The 20,421-nt window shown below is 37.8% G+C and overlaps 2 long non-coding RNA genes across 2 annotated transcripts in view; both read left to right on the top strand.

Annotated features, from left to right (window-relative positions):
* The first annotated feature begins 65 nt into the window (after nucleotides 1-65).
* On the top strand, nucleotides 66-7,743 carry LOC137215549 (uncharacterized). Its single transcript, XR_010939312.1, has 5 exons — nucleotides 66-149; nucleotides 1,224-1,369; nucleotides 2,761-2,826; nucleotides 5,797-5,851; nucleotides 7,467-7,743. It is a non-coding gene; the product is annotated as an uncharacterized lncRNA (long non-coding RNA).
* Nucleotides 7,744-14,750: 7,007 nt separating this feature from the next.
* LOC137215550 (uncharacterized) overlaps nucleotides 14,751-20,421 on the top strand; it is a 29,200-nt gene continuing 23,529 nt past the window's right edge. Inside the window, exon 1 of the long non-coding RNA XR_010939313.1 lies at nucleotides 14,751-19,866. This is a non-coding gene — a long non-coding RNA (uncharacterized lncRNA). The remainder of the gene's footprint in view (nucleotides 19,867-20,421) is intronic.

The following is a 20,421-nucleotide window of genomic DNA, read 5'->3' as shown; positions in this document are numbered from 1 at the left end:
GTGTGAGTGTTTTTCTTTAATATTAAAACTCATTGTAGAAAGAGGAAATGAAAGTGGAGGAGGCCATAGGCGTTATGATCGGAGAGGCCAGGTGTAGAATCACAGCTCATTCGTGACTCCAAGGATAATGAGCAGCCGAGCATTACATGGTAAACTAAAATCAGAGAATGACTTATGTAGATTTGTTTGCTGAAACTAAAACAAGAGCATTAATTTTGACATAATTGCTTTACTTATCCCCCAACTCCCCTTCAAAAATTTCTTTTCTGGCAGCTAAGATCAGCATCCCAATGCTATTATCCATACATTATTTTCAAATTTGATATGCTGTGTTAAAAGAAATGAAATAGGAATATGAGCTAATTACCTGTCATCTGTTTTAATAAGTAACACCAAGTAATTATTACTATATTAATATATAATAATATAATATATTTTTACAGTATAGAAATCTTGTGGAAAATGTCAGTGTTCTTCAGTTGATAATGTGCAAGTAAATGAGATCGTGTAATCCTGAGTGAATTAAACATGTTCTTTAAAACAGATTATGAAAACAGGATCATATTTTGGAACAGTGTTTTACCTCTGAGATAGCACAGCCTATTTTGTGTGGTAATATCTCAATATCTTTGTGTATTTCCCTTCAGCGTCTACATTGTGTTGGCTCCTGTAGTTTAACATCTTTTCGGTATAAATGTTAGCTGTGTTATAGAGAATAATTGTCCTTAATAGAATAGCAGCTGATACCACTCTAAGAAGATGTAAAATCTTGGAATTATTTTTTTCTTGTTCAGTAATGACTCTGGTTTGCTTTCTGGTTTAGCACTACTCTGGAGTGTGATACTCATGACTTATTTCTGCATAAATCTGCAGTATTTTATAGCTAGAGTATACCTGAGCACCAATTTAGCTTGGCAAATTAACTTAGATGCTTCAAAATTGAAAACCAGTATATTCAAATGTAGTTAAAGTTTAAATCTTTATGAGTAAGGATGCACTTAACATTTGTTCAAGAGAATAGAATATAATTTTCTCCTGCAGTTGTCATTTATGTAATCCATTTTTCTAGCCTTTTCTCAGGCTAATGATATTCCACACCTTGATACAGTCTTTAGTTGTTTATTTGAGATAATATAGAGTGATACCTTGGAGAAAATTAGATTAGATATTCATATCTAATATCCCTAAAGTATTTAACCAGACTTCTGTGTTTCCTTAAACAGAATCGTTTCCATTTGCTGTGCAGGTTTTAAGTATGATGTTTCCGTAATACATTTGGATGTTTTCAGCTAAGCTCACTTCTGAACCATGGGGTTCCTCCAAATGTTGACTGAAATTTGTCCTTGTGCATCCCCAGGCTCATCTGCAAGTGAGTGTCTGCACAGTTGTGCTTGTGTGTGGAGTAAACCCAAAATAGCATTAGCGTTTGTTTTACCAAAGTATTTGTATTGGAAATGGGGATGGTCTAAGTACAGAATGTAGAGAATGTCACTTGAGGCCTTTGATTATTAAAATTTTACCAATGCATTGGTAAGTAGGAAAATTTTTGATTCATGGAACTGCACTTAAAATGCATTTATTTTTTAATGTTATCGTCGGATAGTGAAACTTTTGAGCTCAGTGCTTTTTGTAAAAATCAAGACTAAAGTTACGATATGTTATAGAAATAGGATTATTATTTAAAGGAAATAATGTTTATATCAAATTACAGTTTTTGATTATTTTCATTACCCCAGTTCTTTTAAGAATAAACTTAGAGGGAGTATCAGCTCTAGTCATGGGTACTAAACTCTTTTAAAAAGACAAAGGATATACAGGTGTGCACAAAACTTGTCACTTCTCATCAAAATAGGGGATGCTGAATACAAGCAGATGAGAAAAGCTATGAGAAAAAAAAAATACTGTGCAGAATATTTGCGTTGCCTAGTGGGGAGAGCAAGTACTGGATTTAGTGATAGAGAATATTTTCTTAAGTAAAAAAGATGGTTGAATGACCAAAAAAAAAAAAGCTAATTCTACAGAAGGCAACTCTAGTACAGCCTGCAGTAGAATAAGTGCTTCTCTGTGGATACTTTCAAAGGTATTAAAGTGATTTTTAATGTTATATAATTGTTTTTAAATAACACACTTGTGTTCTTCTATCACTGATTGGGCGTTATGGGGCTTCATGTATGACCAAGAGCTGAAGCATTACAGTCACTTAGGAAACACACAAATATGAAGAAAATGTTAAACAGTGAGCAGTCTGATTCCTCTTTGTTTGCCTTTAAGCTTAGTTTTTGTTTTTTTAACCACATGTAAACTTGTTGAATTTATAAGACAGAAGGATTAGATTTTTCTTCCCTCCTAAGGATGAATATAGGAAAAATCTAAACATATATGCAAATTAGTTGAGTTTTATATCTGTAATTAGCCAAAATTTATTATGAAGATTCATGTTTATTTCTTATATATTAATGGTATTCAAATGTATTAAAACCGATACTTCTTTTATATAAAATAGGTGGTGTGAGGGGGGGTTCCCCACTCTTGAAAATATGAAGAAAGCATGTCCTTTCAACAGTAATAGGTTATGGTTGATTAATTGAGAAGGTTATACTAAATGTTCTCTAGTGGAAATGGCTAGAGTATGCTTTTTGAGAACTATATCTATCATTCAGGAATAAAATCAATTGAAGTATTGGTAATTAAATTGTAATTCAATGAAGGAACGAACTGGTAGGAAAGATGAAGCTAACTCTTGCTGTTTTTCTCTTTAAGAATCTACAGTCCATAATGGAGCTACTGTACTGGCTATTGGAAGAAGGAGATTCTGAAGATAGGGAGGTAATATTATCTCTTTTAAAAGAATACTTTCCTCTGTAATCCTGTGCCTTTATTACATATAAGAACTTTATCTAGTAGAGAGCAATTTCTTTAAATTTGGGGTATGGAAACAATCTGATTTTCCTGTGCTGAGTTTTCGAGCTCCTCCTCCTGGGGTAATAGGCTATGTTGGGAGAGCTGAGAAATCTCATCTAGGCATACTCAGCACCCTTAAAATAGCTTCTTTCTGAGAATTAGGTCTGTGATGGTGGCCTACCCCGTTCTAGTAGATGTCATTTTAGCATGTGGTTGATGTGCAGGCATTGAGCGCGTTGCTTAGCTGTCCTCATTTACCTCTCTGGCTTTGTTGCCTTCTCTGGGGGAACGTGCTCTCGGCAGGGTGGTTTGCTGCCAGCCACCACCCAGCTCTGAGTGGGAGACTTGCTGGTTGACAACTGGTTCCAGGGCTCTGCCAAAGAGCTCACCAGGCCCAGCCTGGGCTGCTCTAGCGCACTGGAGGCCAGGAGCTCCCACACACGGGTTCCTTCCCTAGTTGTCAGCTTTAGGTCCCTTTCCATTTTTTGTGTAATCCTAGGCTATGGGTAATACTTTCCGTTTCCTCTCACTAGGTTGGCTTGTTGCTTTCTTTGCAGCTGTTGCAGGGATTCACATGGAATGGAGGACTCTGTTTTATTCTGGATGAGATCTTTGATCATTTCCCCACATGCTTTTCCAGTTTCAGAAACCTAATGCTGGTGTTACAGAATGAATCTAAGATTCTTGAACAACAAAAATGAAAAATCTGTGTCAATAAGAAAATCTTCCATCTTTTCATGCTATGTTGCTACATTGCCCATGCAAGTTAAATTAAAAACAGAGTCAAACCCCTTTATAAATTATCAATCGCTATGTCTAAGAATGTTTATAAAGGCTTAAATTGTGTAATGGTATTTATATCATTTTTTTTCCTTTTTAAGAAAAATGATATACTTTTCTAGTCATCAAAAATACTCCCTGAACTATATCTATGGAGAGATATTAATGTAATAATAAAGGGCTTTATGATGTCTAATTATATAATTGGGAAATTGGTAAGCAACAGTAGTAGATAAAATCAATTTCTTCTATTAAAGAGCTAGTATACATTTAAAAACAAAAACCTTCAAGAAGGGGACTCTTTAATCTTTAAATCATATGATGTTTTTGGTTAATACAACGGGAAGAGGAAATATACTAATCTCAGATTCTTTTATTCTTGCCTAGGTAGAGGTTGGAAGCAGCTGAGGAGCTATTAGCATGTAGCCTAGAAAAAAAATGATATAAAAGTGATTACTTGGAAGGCAGTTTACATTTGCAGAACAATTCAATATTATGTCCTTGACCAACTTTTACACTTCATATACTTGGGTTATTACTCTAGCGTTTAAAATATCAATCTATGGTGTAGCTTGTGTATGGAATGCAAGGGTATTTTTGAATTGACTAGGTCTTGCTGGTCATTCTAAAATGTGCTACAGTATTACAAAGTTGAAATGTAATATTTATTAATAGAAGGAAAATATAAAATTTAATATCTGGGCAACTGTGACCTTTAAACCTACTTTAAAAGTATAATCTTGACATCTGTGACACTATTTTTTGTCTTTGTTTATAGATAGAATTATGGATATTCTACAATCCAAATGATTTATTTATTAATTCCAAATTTTGTTCTCTATAATGGACTTTTAAAATAAAAAGAATACGTACTTTAGACATGGACTAATTTATTAAGCATTAGTACACAGAAAAGCAGCCTTGATTAATTTAAAACTGTGAAAGGGGGCAGGTAAAACTGTTTTCGGCTGAAATTTACTAATGCAGTAACCATTTAAATTAAATGTTTGTTAACGTAATAGTGATGGCATTTTCTCCTCCTCCTCCTTGTGGTTTTGTCCAACTAGATGTTACAGTGGCAGTTGCGCTGACTGTTAAGTGTTTAAATGATGACACCATTATGTGAAGTGATTTTGAAATGAGAGATTCCAGCCAAGAATTACATCTGCTCCCATCTCCTTCAAATCATACTCTCTGGCAGTACAGATTATGATTGATTTGTTTGTGACAGATTGCAGGAAACAGTCATTGATTTTTCAATATTTTACCTTAAAATTATTTACAGTTGTAACCATGGGGAGGTATTTCCACGGGCTGTCAGCCCCTGAAAGACTAGGATAATATTCCCTGCTCTCTGACAAGACAAATTACCTGTAATGAGTGCAGTAGCTGAAGGGTATACTTTTATTTTAAAATATGTCAATAACCCCAGTGACTAAACGAATATTGATTTAGCATAATGAAGCCTGAGTAATGTGAAAATGAGCTTTTTCAAGGAGCATGGTAAAGACTTTCTTTTTAGCTGGTTGTAAGAAGCTTTTCATTCTTTTCAACTAGCTAGTGGAGATAAGGAGTTTTATATGCAAACCATCAGGAATGATAGTGTTGTTTGTGATAACCAGGGTCCAAATATTTTGCCCTTGCTTTTATCGATTCTTTTTCAGATCTTATTTGGAGTCTTACTTTCAGTCATAGAATAGCTACTGATTTGCTTGCTCTTATCTTGAACCAAATAAATGTATTTACCATTTCAGCATATTTTGCGTTAGAACCTCTGGTATTGAATATTAAAATATAAGTCTATATACAATCATTTGTAGATGACATAATAATTATCTTAAGACATTTCAAATGGGTCTATTGTAGTATTTAATGTGCTGTGTGTTATGGTAGAATAATTCCTTGTCCCTGGACATCAGACTGCTTTCAGTGGGAATGAAGATTAATTTACTTAAGCCCTGATATTTTAGGCATCATTGCATGTTTTCATTTTTGTCAGACTTCCGCCCACCCTTTTCAAATGTAATTCTCAACTTTTTAATGGATTAAGATCCCAATACATAAGGTCCTTCAAACAAGAATGATAATAAAGTAGTATATTGCTTTATTTTATAGTTCATCAAGAAGCCAAAGATCTTATGCCTGACTAAGAATCTCCATATCTAACTTGGTAAGGAGAAAATAGGGTAGACAATGCCCATAATATATAGTAGAAAAGTCAGTATTTGAAGATGTCTAACTTGTATTCCATGGGAACCTAACGTATTTTATGATAACTAATAGTAATAAAATTTTATTGAAAGCAATAGGTAAAGTCCCTTTAGAAATTAAAAATGAGTTATGATTTAAAGAAAATTCAGATGGCTCTTTGTCAGTGCTAGTTCTTTTGTAGCATTGCATTGGAAATGTTGCAATAAAATGAAAAATATAAACATATCTTTTCATGGAAAATAGGATAGACTCTAGAACAGAAAATTATCGTTTTATTTTTTCCCAGGAATTTGCCTGAGGGTGTGACACAGATGATCTCTGTTACTCTTCTTAGTTGTGTCCTGCAATAAGCTGGATGCTTTATAAAATACTGGTCCCTTGGTTTCAAATGTAAGATTTTAGTTCTCCATCACCCCCTCCCCCCAATTTTTCCCTTTTTTCTATAAAGGACCTTTGAAAATAGAAATATAAAGGTTGCACTATCATCACATATGAAACTGGTAGCCCGAATTCTTCAACCATTAATTTGGTTTATAGTTTTCTAAGTTGATACTTTATCCTTAGAACTTATCTGTGGTTAAGGCCTATCTATAGATGTGCCCTCCAGAAAAAAATGAATATAGATTTTCTTCCTCAATAGTTTTTTTAAATGAAGCGTATTTTCTTCATACAAATCTACGTTAAGGAAAACATCTATATTGTTGTTTAGTTTATTTTGGAGTAAAATAATAAATGTATATGGTAAGTACCTCCTGACCCCATCATTTAGTTTAAACCTATCTGTTCATTTTATAGTACATGTGCAGAACTATTTACGTGAATAAAATTCAATAAATACGTAGATAAAGTAAAGCTTTTTCTGAGGAAATTATTCTCTTTTGGATACTCTGCCCTTTTCCATTTCTTTTCTCCCCTTGGGAAAAAAAAATCTTGCCCTTGTTCTCCTTTAAGGAAAAACTATTTAGATAAAGTGTTTTTAAATCATGCAAGTCATTGCCTGGGGTTGGTTAAAACATTTACTTTTTTGCAAAGAAGAAAAATGCCCCTGTTTTAAAAATCTTTCTTGTATTTGTATCTATTAAGATAAACAGTTTACTTTGATACGGTACATACCAATCTACTTAGTTAATTTTTTTTCCAGAATTCATTTTACTGTGCTTGGTATGACCTTCTATGATAACTTAATATAGGAACAAATTAGCATATAATTCTATTTTCCATGTGACCTCAACCAGTTGCAGAATTGTACCGCCACTTTTGGGGCGCAGTTTGATAGTCTATGTAGACTGTAGCATTTTTAAGTGTTTGCAAATGTTCAGTGCATCCTGCCTAAGGTGTTATCGAAAATGTTTAAAAGTAAGCAGTTAGAGGAAATACCCCTATTCCTAAGGTATCAAAATGCCTCCTAAAGGTAGCATTTTAAATTAGTGTGCATAATTGATTAGTGATTTGTCTTTCTCCCAAGCATAAAGCAACAGGGCAAAGTTAAGTGAGGTTGGTGAAGTATAAGAAGATATTAGGAACTGGTGGTGACAATGATCATGGCAACTAAATGGATTTCTTTTTTCTTTTAGATTCAGCTGTCAGTCTGAAATTTCCTGTGGTCTGTTCAGTCTAGATGCAAAGGCCATGGAAAAATCAAGTGCTCAAGTGGTTTAAATATGTTTTGGATGTTCTTATTTATAGATTACAGTATTTTTCCACTTAAAATCCACAGTTGTCATGCAGAAGAAGGTTATGCCCTTCTAGATCACCAATTTTATTTGACATGCTTAGCGTTGTAATGTATTACCAAGTGCTATCTGTTTTAATCAAAGTATAGAAAAAAATAAAATCAATTTTATATGTTGACTTTTTTTCTAAAACGACTTTATTGGATTGAATGAATGTTTATACCTGAAAAAGAGCGTTCCAAAAAAAAAAAAAAATCACATTCTCCAACCTAGCAATTCTTCTGGCAATCTGATATCATTAGAATAGGTTTAAAATCACTTTCTAATGTGACTGTATTATATTTATGGGAGAAAAAAGACTTGAAAGGTATCCTTATATATATTTTAATTCTCTATATTAGTCCCTCTGGAATAGAACATTTTCTTCTCAAAAAATCTATTAGCTCAACTCAGATACAAGATAAAAATCATAACTGGCAGAGCATTTGTTACGTGTTTGAGCATTTGTTATGTAAAGAAGGTTGACATCCAGTCTTTCACAGAGTTCTTACATTTGGGGAGACTGAATAATGACCGTTTGCCTTGCCATTGGGAAATTCCTTGTTGTGGCCTTTGTGGTGGCTGTAGGAAAATGGAAGGATTCCTCTGTGGTAGGCAGGCCTCTGGCTTCTGTGGTGTGAACACTGTCAAGGGGTATGTGTCACTAGAGGTGGCCCTTAGCGAGGGAACTGGGGAGATTCACAGATGCTCATGACACTCGAAGAAGCAGTTGTGAGTAACTGTTTTGTAAATGACCCAGTTCGTACTTCATCCACTTCTGTAGTTTTTACAAAGAAAGTGCTATGATAAATTCTTAAGCTCAGGTCTCCATATGGCAAAGTAAATTTATTAGGCTAGAGTGTTTCTTTTTTATTTTTAATTAAACTTAGTATTTTGAGATCATTATAGATTTCACATGCAGTTGTACTAAATAATGGAGAGGTCCTTTGTACCCTTTACCTAGTTTCCCCAAATAGTATGGTATATAGTGCCATATCACAACCTGGACATTGGCATCAGTACAGCCAAAATACAGAACAGTTCCTTCAGCACAAGGATTCCTCATGTTGCCCTTGTGTATCCATAGCTGCTTCTGTCCTGCTCCCCTTCCTTAACCATAGCAACCACTAGGCTGTTCTCCATTTCTATAATTTTTTCTTTTCAAGGATGTTATATAAATGGAATCATATAGTATATAACCTTTTGGAATTGACTTTTCTCACTCAGCACAATTTTCTGGAGATTGAACTTGAATATTTCAAGTCTGTTCTTTTTATGTTTGGGTAATATCCCACGGTATGGTTGTCCCACAGTTTGTTTAACCATTTACCAGTTGAGACTTCAGGGTTGTTTCTGGTTTTTCACTATTACGAATAAAACTGCTGTAAACATTCGTGTATAGATTTTTGTGTGAACGTAAGTTTTCATTTTCCTGGGATAAATGCCCAGGAGTGTGATTGTGGGTCATATGATAATTACAGAGAGCATTTCTTTTTAAGACTAGAATTGATTTTGTGTGTATGGAAGGGGAGACAAAGAGAACATCTACATTTTTGTGGTATTTTTGCTTTAACAGGATTTGTTTATGATTTCAAGACATGCAGACTATCTTAAATAACTTGTAGCTAGATATCAAAAAACATTTTTTCCACAACGTAGATTTTGTTCTTATTTTTAGAGAAATATTTTTGAGAAAAAATTACTTTTTGGGGGGGTAAACAATTTCTATGTAAAGGAATAAAGGTAGACATACACTATAGAAAAGATGCTGCAAAGCTGACAGGTTACTTGGGGGTATTTTCCAAGTGTTGATAGAGAGACTTGACGTTCAAGGATATATTATAATAGTTTTTCAATTGGTAGACTCTAGCTTTTGTCACCACCATGTTGCCTGTAGTTTTTATTTGTAGAATGAATTCATTATCTGTACAATTTGTGTTCAGCGGTATTGCATTTAATGTCCATTTAATTCAACTATATGCACTTAGGAAGAAAAGAAGGAAATAAAAAACAATAAGTATCTTTTCTAGTACATGGCCCCTAAAAGGCAACTGTTGACACTTTACATGATGCTTAATGGAAGAAACAGCTCTGTTCCCAACCCTGGTGAAAATTATACTGTTATACTTCCTGAGAGGCATGTATGAAACCGTCTATGCTATATTTTGGGAGAGACTTACTGAAAGTACTTTCAAGGGTAATTTTTATTCTAATTTTCCACCGTATATATTGACTTTGGAACTCTTACTGAAGACGTAGCTCCATTTCTTTTTTAGAAACATTGGATGCCTTTAACTGGTTACAATAATCCTTCTAACAAAAGTCAATATTTTAAATCTTTAACCTTTTTGAGTGAGGCCCTAGGCCCAGGGGAACCCCAATCATGCAATTCTTCTAAATATAGTTCATCTTTAGCCCATATGGTCATGACCACAGTGATATAAATGACATAAGATAATAAAATAGTCCTTGCCCTTAAAAATGACCTAGACAAAAGATAGTATGGACATATAGAATCTTTGAATACCAGTAGTCACTCATCAAGAAGCAGCTAGGGAAGCATCTCCTGTCTAGCACTTCTAGGAACTGGGACCCTAACAGTAAAGAAGAGCAATACAGGCCCTGATCCCTTTGCGGGGTTCTCGCGGCTCTTAGACTGGGGGGTGGGGACAGGGGAGAAGTAAAAAGAAACTGAGATAGAGTCCAACATGATTATGTGTTACTAGAAATCCAGAACCTTCGGAATTTAGGAGAGAGACTAGGAAAGCTGAAACTGCTGGAGCAGGCCTCACAGAAAATGGTGGGCTTGAATTGGGAAGGAGCATGTATGTGACACAGAGAAGGAGGACATCAGCAGCGGAGGGAAATGAGCTGCAGTGTGGTTGTTGGAAGTGAGGTGCAATCTGGTCTGGTCATCAGAATAGTAGGTGACTGCCCCAAAGTATACTTAACAGCGTCCTGTGTTTCAGGAACTCACCAGAAATGTGGCATGCTTTAAGAGTAATATTTGAGTTTAAATATGTATATTTGAGTGGAAAAACAAATGGATACTCTTCTTCTTAAAACTAGGACTTGGAAGTAGCTTTTGGACTATGAGGCTCAGTATGTGTGTGTGAATGTGAAAAACCACCTTACTTTCCTCCGTTTGTGTTTGATAAGGAATAAGATATTTTGTACCTTTCTGATGTCTTAAATGCATAATCTGTTAAGACTATAATACTTTAAAATGTTTTATTTTAGGCTTAAAATAAAAGAACTTAAAGTTCTTTTAGAAGAGCTCCAAAATTAAAACTGCAAGATCATATATAGATACAAGTTACATAAAGAATACATTTGTAAGGTGGTACATAGAGCTGATGGCTTTACTAAGAAACTATTTTGGGCACCCTAAGAAAATACAGGCATTTCTGTGCATTCTTTTCAAGTGTTCAAGGTAGTAAGAGAGCTGAGAGCCTTTTCTAAGTATGCATCCAATTTTAGAAGGCTAAACTAGGAAGCGCTAATACGCCTGAGGCCCTTTAAGTCAGGAACCTGGAAAAAGGAAGACACCTAAGGGACTATCAGAGTTTCTTTAAATTTATATAAATCATTGAATCATTTGATCAATGTGGTTATAAAAGACATCAAAATTAAGATACTCAGGATTTTATGTGTAATAATACAGATTCCAGTGCCCCCAACTATATGCCATTGCCAATGAGGCCAAAATGAATTGTGTTTTAGGAAAGTGCTACATTAGGTGGACGACTTAAAAGTTCTGAGTATGTATAATGAGCCAGCACTGTGGAATCATCTTGTAATACTGTTTATCTAGCAGTTTAAAAAAAAAAAAAATGGTGCTATTTTAGACAGTTAAAAAAATTTTTTTTACAAATATTGCAAATCATAGGTTGGTTACCACTAGACTTCCTGACTCTGCTGTGATTGCTGTATTCTCTCTATATTCTTTTAAAATATGAGGCACTTTATAATTTTGTCTATAATTGTTTATATATATTTTCTCCACAAAATGTTTTTAGAACAACTTATTGCTAAATTACCTTAACCTACCTGCCATTTTTAAACTTTGTGTATGAATGTACTGAAGTGTCAGTTGCAAGACACATTAGCAGACTATTTAATTTTTTTTTCCAGGAGTCTTTTTATTCAAAACACCTTGCAAACTCTATGCATAAAAATAGCAGGCAGCTTCCACTTGCAGGCTTTTGAAGCTGGAGAAGATGTGTTTTTCACGTGAAGAAACTTGAGTCCCAGGAAGATGAAATGCCTTGCTTCTAAGTGGTAATAAGGATCTTTTGACTCCACAGCAAATGCTGCCATCTTGAAGATGCTTGTCCCCAGTTCTGGAAATTCAATCTGCAGATGGTTGTATCACATCCCTATTCTTCATAATATTTTATTCTATACACATCAGAAATAAATGTCTACTTGCCATCTGTAGATGTCATACAAACATTTTGTCATCCAGTATGGGTACAAGTAACAAGTTAAAGTATGTTAATCTCAGAACTGAATTTTAACCAATAGAATGTTCCATGTATTCATTACTATTTATACATACCTGCTGGCTTTTAACATTGTGATAAATCCAGGGAATCAAATATGAATACAATATGTTCCCTGAATTCAACAACGTGGGCATTGGGCTCAGGCATGGAGATGAAATGGTGAACAGCATGCAGTGTTTGCCTTTGTGGAGCTTGGAGCTTAGCATCTATCTTGGCTACAGAGGCATAATCAGACCATTTCAGCACAGCACGGTGAGAGGGAAAGGCTAGGTGCCATGGGACCCCAGGGGCAGAGTCCTCACAAGCCTGACGGAGGGTGGGCAAAGTCAAGGAAGGCTTCCCAGAGGAGAGGGGCATTGGGGTTGAGCCTTGAAGGAAGGGGGAGCAAAGAAAGACAAGGGAGAGCACGTGCCTTCAAGAGTCAGCAAGGAGTTTGAAAGAAGCAGGAGAGGTGCGTGCGGAGGTTAGAAGGAGAGATGAGAGTAATCAGGGGCCAGGCTACAAAGGGTGGTTTATACGCTCGAGAGAGCAGCTTGGACCTCATCTTACTTTCACCTGACCAGCTCTGCGTTGTGGAGGTATCATGTTTGGTGGCAGCATGGGGAGTACATTGGAGACCAGCAAGACTGGTGGTGAGAGACTAGTTCAGTGGTTTTTGCAAGTAATTGTCCAGGGGTGAGAATAGTTGCGGGAGCCAGGGGAAGGAGAGCTGTCGGTGGATTGATGGGAGATACTAAGATGCTAGAAAATAAAGGACCTGTGGCTGACTGGTTACGTATGGGGGTAAAGGAAAAGCCTGTCAACAAGGGCGTCCAGAAGGCTGCAGCAGTTAGTTCGTGGTGGTAGTGTTTTGAGACAGGGAACCTAGGACAAGGAAGTCTAATGGGAGAAAAGAGTGTGGGCCGAGTAGACGGTGAGATGCTAGTAGAATATCCAGGGGATTTGGAAGTCACAATCTAGTAGCAGGCAGGGAACACAATCTATTCTTTCATATCCGTTTGTTTTCATTTCTCTGAAAGGCACATTTCTCCAAAAATGTGTTTTCTTTCATTATTAAATGTTGTTTTCCTTTTTTTCTTATGTGATACAGCTGTAATGGTCCTATGAAAAGCAAGTCTGAGATGAACCGTTCAATATTATTGGGCAGCGTTTGTTTTTAAAAAAAGATGGGCTTCAGGATACGAAGGAAGGAAAGTGAAAGAATATTCCTGGCTATAGCTGTCCCCTAAACCGTTCAATGGATTAAGTATACTCAATTTCATTTGTGCAGAGGGATTTAAAGATAGAGAGGGAGGGGCAAAACATTTCCAAGAAAAAAGCACTGGAGAATATTTTTGTTTTTAGACACTTGGTGAGTTTGGATTACAACATATGCTTAAGTGATTAGTAAGTAACATTATCTGGATCATGTTCTTCCAACATTCACCCACAAGTCCGTACTCAGCATGTACTGGGTACTGGACAGTGTTGGCCATCGAGTAGAGACCACAGTGGGCATGGTCCTTCCCTCACAGAGTTTATAGTCTAGCTGGAGGGTTATAAATCCTGAAGGTAGCTTTTTATGTTATTTCTGTCCATGTTTGTTTAATATAGTTGACATACATTGCGAGGACAACTTACGACTCTCAAATCCTATAAAAATGAACGTTTATGCCTCCAGAGGGCACTGCCATGTTCACAGGAGGAAGAAAAAGAAAGGCTTCAGGCTGCCTTGACTTTCTATCTGTTGAGGTGGGGCTAGTTGGAATTGTTCCTCAAATCAGGGGACTGGAGCACATGTGGACAGTAGCTCCTGGCTATTCCTGAGTAGCTAAGAAGTGGAGTTGTGACTTACTTGCTCAAAAGGGTCAACATTCCCCACCAGCGTGGTGCATTTGTTATAGTTGATGAACCTGTATTGACACCATCACCCAAAGTCCGTAGTTTACATTAAGATTTACTGTTGGTGTTTTATATTCTGTGGATTTGGACAAATGTGTAATGACATGTATCCCCCATTAGAGTATCATACAGAATAGTTTCACTGCCCTAAAAATCCTCTGTGCTTTGCTTATTCATCCTTTCGTCTCCACTAACCCCTGACAGCCATTGATCTTCTTACTGTCTCCATAGTTTTGCCTTTTCCATCATGTCATACTGTTAGAATCATCAAGTATTTAGCCTTTTCGGATTGGCTTCTTTTAGTTAGTGATATGCCTTTAAGGTTTCTCTCTGTCTTTTCATGGCTTGATAACTCATTTCTTTTTAGTGCTGAATAATATTTCATTGAATATACCAGTGTTTTTCCATTTACCTAATGAAGCGTATTTTGGTTGCTTCCAAGTTTTGGCAGTTACGAATAAAGTGGCTGTAAACATCTGTACGCAGGTTTTTGTGTGGATATAAATTTTCATCTCCTTTGGGTAAATACCATGGAGTGCTATTGTTGGATCATATGTAAGAGTATTAAGTTTTATAAGAAGCCGCCAAACTGTCTTGCAGAAGTGACTGTATTGTTTTGCGTTCCCACCAGCAAGGAATGAGAGAGACCCATGATTAGGTCTCTGGCTTTTAATAAGCCTGCTGCACCTCTTGTCAGAACTTCGCACTCCTCAGTCTCCCGCCCCCTTAGGTAGGACAGGGTGGCTAGAGCGGGCTGCAGTTACATATTTCCCTTCCTCCCTGTGGAAGGCTATGGCCAGCTGGAAGTGAGTATTTCTTTTCCTTCAGGTCAGTTAGGTTAGGCTCTATGAAAATAGTTTCTCCTGAGAGCAGACCTTGTTACGAATAAAGCTCTGGCACGTTTCAAAAATGCTTCCTTTTCCCCTCCCCCTGCCAGAAGCATGAGGGGATTTTTCCTGGACGTTCACTGTGAGGACCTGGTTGAGCTCCTGGAGGTGAAACTCACAAAAGGGTGGGAACTCCCTGTGACTGGGCCCCCCTGGAACTTTTGCCTTCAGAGTTGTCCACACTGAGCCTCCAGCAACTGGGCAATTACAGTTCAGGTTCTCCCACCTGCCATTGGCTCCCACGGAGGTTTCTGCTCTAGTGAGTTGTGATTTTCTGTACTCATCTGTCTCTCACTCCAGCTTTAGGGGCAGAAGTTTGTCCTGTAACTGCACTTCCCTTATGCATCTCACAAGATTGGCTGATTTTTCAGTTTGTTCATTTTTTTACTTGTTTTATATTGGAGTTGGTGACATCTAAGCTCCTTACGTGTTGGACCAGAAACCAGAAATCCACAAACATTTATCAGCCTGTGACAAGATAAATACCAAATAATAAGAGAAGGCATTTAGAAACTTACATGGCGATTTGACTTTGCCATAATATCTACGTGCACGATTTTATATTTTACAAAAATATTGGTCTGCAGAAGATTGGAAATTAGAAGCAAAACAAAAAGACAATGAACGATTGGCCCTTCACTACAGATAGGTGGAGGAGCTTGGAACTGGGAGGCAGTCAAGAAAACGATGATTGGGGATGGGAATTATACCACTTTATCAATTGTCCAGAAGGTGCTCTGAGATGCCAGGGGAAGAAAGTCAAACTGCTTGGAGTGCAAAGAAAAGGGTGATTAGGGCCTTTCAGAGTAGCTGTGCTGGGCAGGATACAGTGGCTTATGGGAGAGCATAGACATCCTCCACCCCCCACCTACCTCGCCCCTGCTGTCAGAGTGATCTTCCTAACATGGAGATCAGATCCTGTCACCCCCCTTGCTTAAATCCTTTAGAGACACCTTCTGCCTAACGCTCCTCAGCTTCTCAGCACCATTCCTAAGGCTGCTCTCCACCTGACCAGAGGACCCCTCTCACATCGTTTTCTACCGCTCCAGCCTGTGACCCTTCTCTCCAGCAGCTGGTTTTCCTGGAGTAGATCGTGGCATGCACTGCCACCTCAGTCATGCATGTGCAGCAACTACGCATCTGTGACCTCTTCTGTTGGGAAGGCCTTCCCTCCTCTCACTGTTCTCTGGTGAAATCCCACATATCCTTTAACATCATCCCCTTGGGGGTTTTCCTGCATTTGATGTCAAATGCACAGGTGAGGCGGGCCCAGGTGCTCAGTCAATGTGGGGTGAGTGTGGAGCTGGAAGGGAAACTTACAGATTCTGCTACATTTCGGATGATTTCATGTTCTTGTGTCTTCTTTGGGCATCTCATGACTGGAAAGGGGGATGTGTTTCAGGCCATTAGGTAGGAGCAATTACCAGATAACACTGATACTAGCATCTGGATGCCTCAGGGCTGCGGGGAGACCAGAGAAGAGGCCATTGAAGGTCGGGCTCTCCTGGGGCAGCTTTCCTGGGGTTCCCATCCTTCTCAGAGAGAGAGAGCCTCTAAAGCAGGCTTGGCACACTTTTTCCCGAAGGAGCCAGATAATGAGTATTTTTGGCTTTGTGGGCCAGACAATGTGTGTTGCGACTATTTTGTCATTGCAACGCAAAAGCAGGCATAGACAAGTGGGTGTGGCTGAGTTCCAGTGACACTTCTACAAAAGTGTTCCAATAACATTTATGAAAACAGACTGCAGGCTGAATTTAGCCCATGGGCTGTCGTTGCCAACCCCTGCTCAAAGGAAAGAAAACGTCCCCTTTCTTCTGCCCTGTCTCTAAATAGCCTTCGGAGGCCTCGCTAAGTTTACCTTTATAGTTTCTAAATTCCTGGATTTTATTTTCCTTCAAAATGGCATAAACAATGAGTAATCTGCCCCTACTTGCCAGTCAGTTGCAGCCTAAAATGTTCTTTATTGGTGGAGTGAAAGATGCAGTGGCATACACTGAACATGTACAAGTGTTTGTAAAATTCATCCTTAACCCAGGTCTTTATGAGATAGACACATGAGATTCTGACTATGAACTATATGAGAGCTAAAACCTTGCCATGAAGTGATTTGGTAATATCCTTGGTGCTCTGACTACCTTTTGGTGGGCTATGTGAATTTTGGACCTGGAAAGTAGAGTTAAGCTTTTCACAAACTGGGGTAAGGATGGGAACCTAGAGGATGCCCACGTCCATGGCCCAGTATACTGTCTAGAATTCACACCCGATGGGAAAAACTGCACAGCTTACTGATATCTTATCTTTGAGATAACAGAGTGGTAGATAGCGTAGCAATGCATAAACTAGGCCAGTAGACATTAAAGGCAAGTATACCTGCCTCAGCTGGCTCAGATGGTCATATACTCTATAAAATGCTCAAGCCAAATAGCCATGTAAATTAAAGTCGAAAACAGCGGGGTTACTAAAACCCTGACATCATCAGCACCAGGGAAGCAGGTAGAGGAGGCCTGCTAATGCTATGATAGCCTTTGTCACCTCCCTCTGCCCCCAAGGGGCCCCATGGAGGTCACCCTGCTACCCTATTTCCCCAAAGCCACAAATCAGGACATCTTTTGTGGCCCGACCGAACAGGACGACCTAGTAGCAAGACTCATGCGAGCTGTGACAGGGGGACTCTGACTTGGTCCTCATCATCTTCTGGTGCTATTTGGAGTATCTTTAGATTAGCCACAGTCTCCTACTCTGAAAAATAACCAGGATGGGACTTTCTTCACCCGGCAGTTTTTGCCCCCAGATGCAGTCAAAATCAATGTGTGCTTTATAGCCAGCAGTGGAGTGGTTTCCTTTACAATCTTGAATTCTTTCCCTTTCCTTATGTCTTAGACGTCTAACTAAACACCCCCAAGAAAAGTTGGTGATATTCCCAGTATCTCTCTTCTTTTATTTATATGACAACCAGACCAGTTGCAAATTGTATTTCAGATAAACAACAATATATTGAGCACCTACTAGGCCATTATGATGTGAAATCAAATTAGAATGGTGTGAAATATTACTAGATCCTCACCCAGATGTATAGGCTAGGTTTGTTCTCCTACAGCCTCTTCTCATGAGTGTAGTGTGTGATTATTTAGATTTTATCAAAAGGGTATAAATTAGTAATTTTATGTCTCTTTTCTCTCCATTTACCTTTGGAGATTTTCACTTTTCATTTTGAAAAGTCCATATTGAATATATTTATCATCAGTGTTGAAGAGGGCTAGTTTTAGTTTATTCTAATGTTATGTACTTTAGGGCTTGAATTATTTACTGTGGGTTTGGTTATTGACCTATTTTATTTGTCATTTTATGACATACATATTTTCAGTGGAGACGCTTAGGCTAAGCTATATTTATTTTTACCACAGTACATTAACGATAAAACTATCTAACTACAGTAAAAAACCACGATAATCTGGAACCCTCGGGGAATAGGTTATTCAAGATAGCCAAGTTTTAAGAATGAACATTAACTATTTGTGATGGAAACCTTTGTAAAATGGACCATACCTGTCCCTCTTATCTTGAAAAAAAGGTAGAGTCTCACTGCACTTTGATAATAACTCATGGTCTTCAGTAAGAATTGCACTGCGTGACTCAGCTCTCATTAAAGGACTTAGGTGTTCTTTTTTGTTTTTAGTTTCTTGTTGTTGTTGTTGATTTTTAATTCTCATGGGCATTTCTTAAACCAGTCTTCTTTCTTCAGTGGCTGTCAGCTGTGTTTCTCATGTGCCCTCCTGGTAGCCTTCCCTCTGCCCTTCAATTTACTGCTTTTATACTTCTGTGGACTTGGAAACAGGTGACGGAACTCATGAGAATATAGGCAGGCATGAGAAAGGACTTCCGGGGACCCACTAACGGGTCAGATGCCTCAGTTGTGTATTAATAACTTGCAAGCAACCCTTGGCTCCCTGAAAACTCTCACTCCTTAGCCTGTCGGTTCTCTGCGTTCTAGCCAGGGGGTGGTACAATGGGGCAGATCTGCTGTAATTCCTCCCCTCAACATGCTTCTCTACTCAGCAAAGCTCTGCAGAAGCGGATTCTAGCCAGGATAGGGGAGCTCTGAGCCTTGTGTCTGGGAACTAAGGCAGCTAGTTGAATACACCTTAGAAAAGAAAATCAGGTTTAAAACAGGTCTCATTTTAAGTTCACAGTTTATTAAATGATGCCTATATCATGATAATATCCTGCAAATTCTCCTTCTCTTTATCCTATTGCATCTTTTTCCTTTTTTAAAAAAAGTAAAATGCTAAACATATGCTCTTTGGGCTTGTAATTTATTGGGACTAAAGCTAAAGGCTTAATTCTAAGAAAGCATCTCTAGTCAAAACTGCCTAGCCCTTAACGATTCTAGTTTTTTTAATGCACGTTATTATGGATGCGTTACATATACTTTTTACTTTAGTTTCTTTGCACAAAAACAATGAAAAATTCTTTATTAAAGATGCTGGCAGGTGACCATTAGACTAGAAACTTGGTTGTCTGACACTTCCATGGTGCTTTGCAGGGTTTCATCATGTTTTCTCATTGGATCCTCAGAGCAATGCAGTGGTTATATTGTCAGAGCCCCATGCCAGAGCCAGGAGACCAGAGGTACAGAGGTGTCCAGTGACGCGTCCAAGGTCACACTGCTGTTAGCGCTCTCAGGATTGAGCTCAGCAGCTCTGCTTCCCAGACCTGTGGGCTTTCCCCCATTAGCTCCTAAGTTATCGTACTGGTCAGTAAGAGGTGAGACTTATTAGTTTACAGTGTGCAGGCACATTAGTTCTCAGTGTGCAGTTGGGGCTGCCAACCCCTCCGAGTATGTGAAGTGTCAGATCTTCCAAAGCGAGAGGAGGAGAACTTGATCAGCATGTGATCCTAAGGGAGAAGTCTGTCATCTTCAACCAGCCGTCACCCTGCTGCTGCTGGAGGGCTGGAGACTGCCCGTTTGGGATCCAAGGACTGATGGTCAGTTGTGTACAATAACCTAGGGACTCTGGTACTAAATATAGTGGCATTAGTTATTACTATAGATAATTGTCCAGTGTTTTTAGAGAACCAAATATTGTTTTGTTTAGTGGTTTTGGCCACATATGAGTAGTCAGTTAATGAAATTATTAGTTTTCAAAACCAGGTGCTAAAGAGTTTGGGAGTGTATTCTGATCCATTTCTTAATACAAACAATATATCTGTACCACTTGTATCCAAATCACAAGTTTCCTTTATTTTTACTTTCAGATTTCAAAATATAGCTGTTTTTGAGCTGGAAAAAATTAGTCTTTGGCAAAAACAATTTGCGTAACTGGATTTAATTTGTCATTTACAAACTCTATTGCTTTTTGTTTTAAGAATTGTAAATGATAGGTTATATTAAACCAATGTTTTTGAAGGTCTATTAAGATGTTACATTCCAAATAGAATGATATTTAAATAAACCTTTAACAAATTTATATTTTTCTTTTCATTTATATATGTGTGGGTGTGTATTTGCTGATGGAGTAGAGATTGCTTCCTGAGAAGTCA

The sequence above is a fragment of the Pseudorca crassidens genome, chromosome 20 (assembly GCF_039906515.1).
Source record: "Pseudorca crassidens isolate mPseCra1 chromosome 20, mPseCra1.hap1, whole genome shotgun sequence".
Classification (NCBI taxonomy): domain Eukaryota; kingdom Metazoa; phylum Chordata; class Mammalia; order Artiodactyla; family Delphinidae; genus Pseudorca; species Pseudorca crassidens.
The sequence above is the reverse complement of the archived record's forward strand: the minus strand, read 5'-3'. Positions and strand labels throughout refer to the sequence as shown.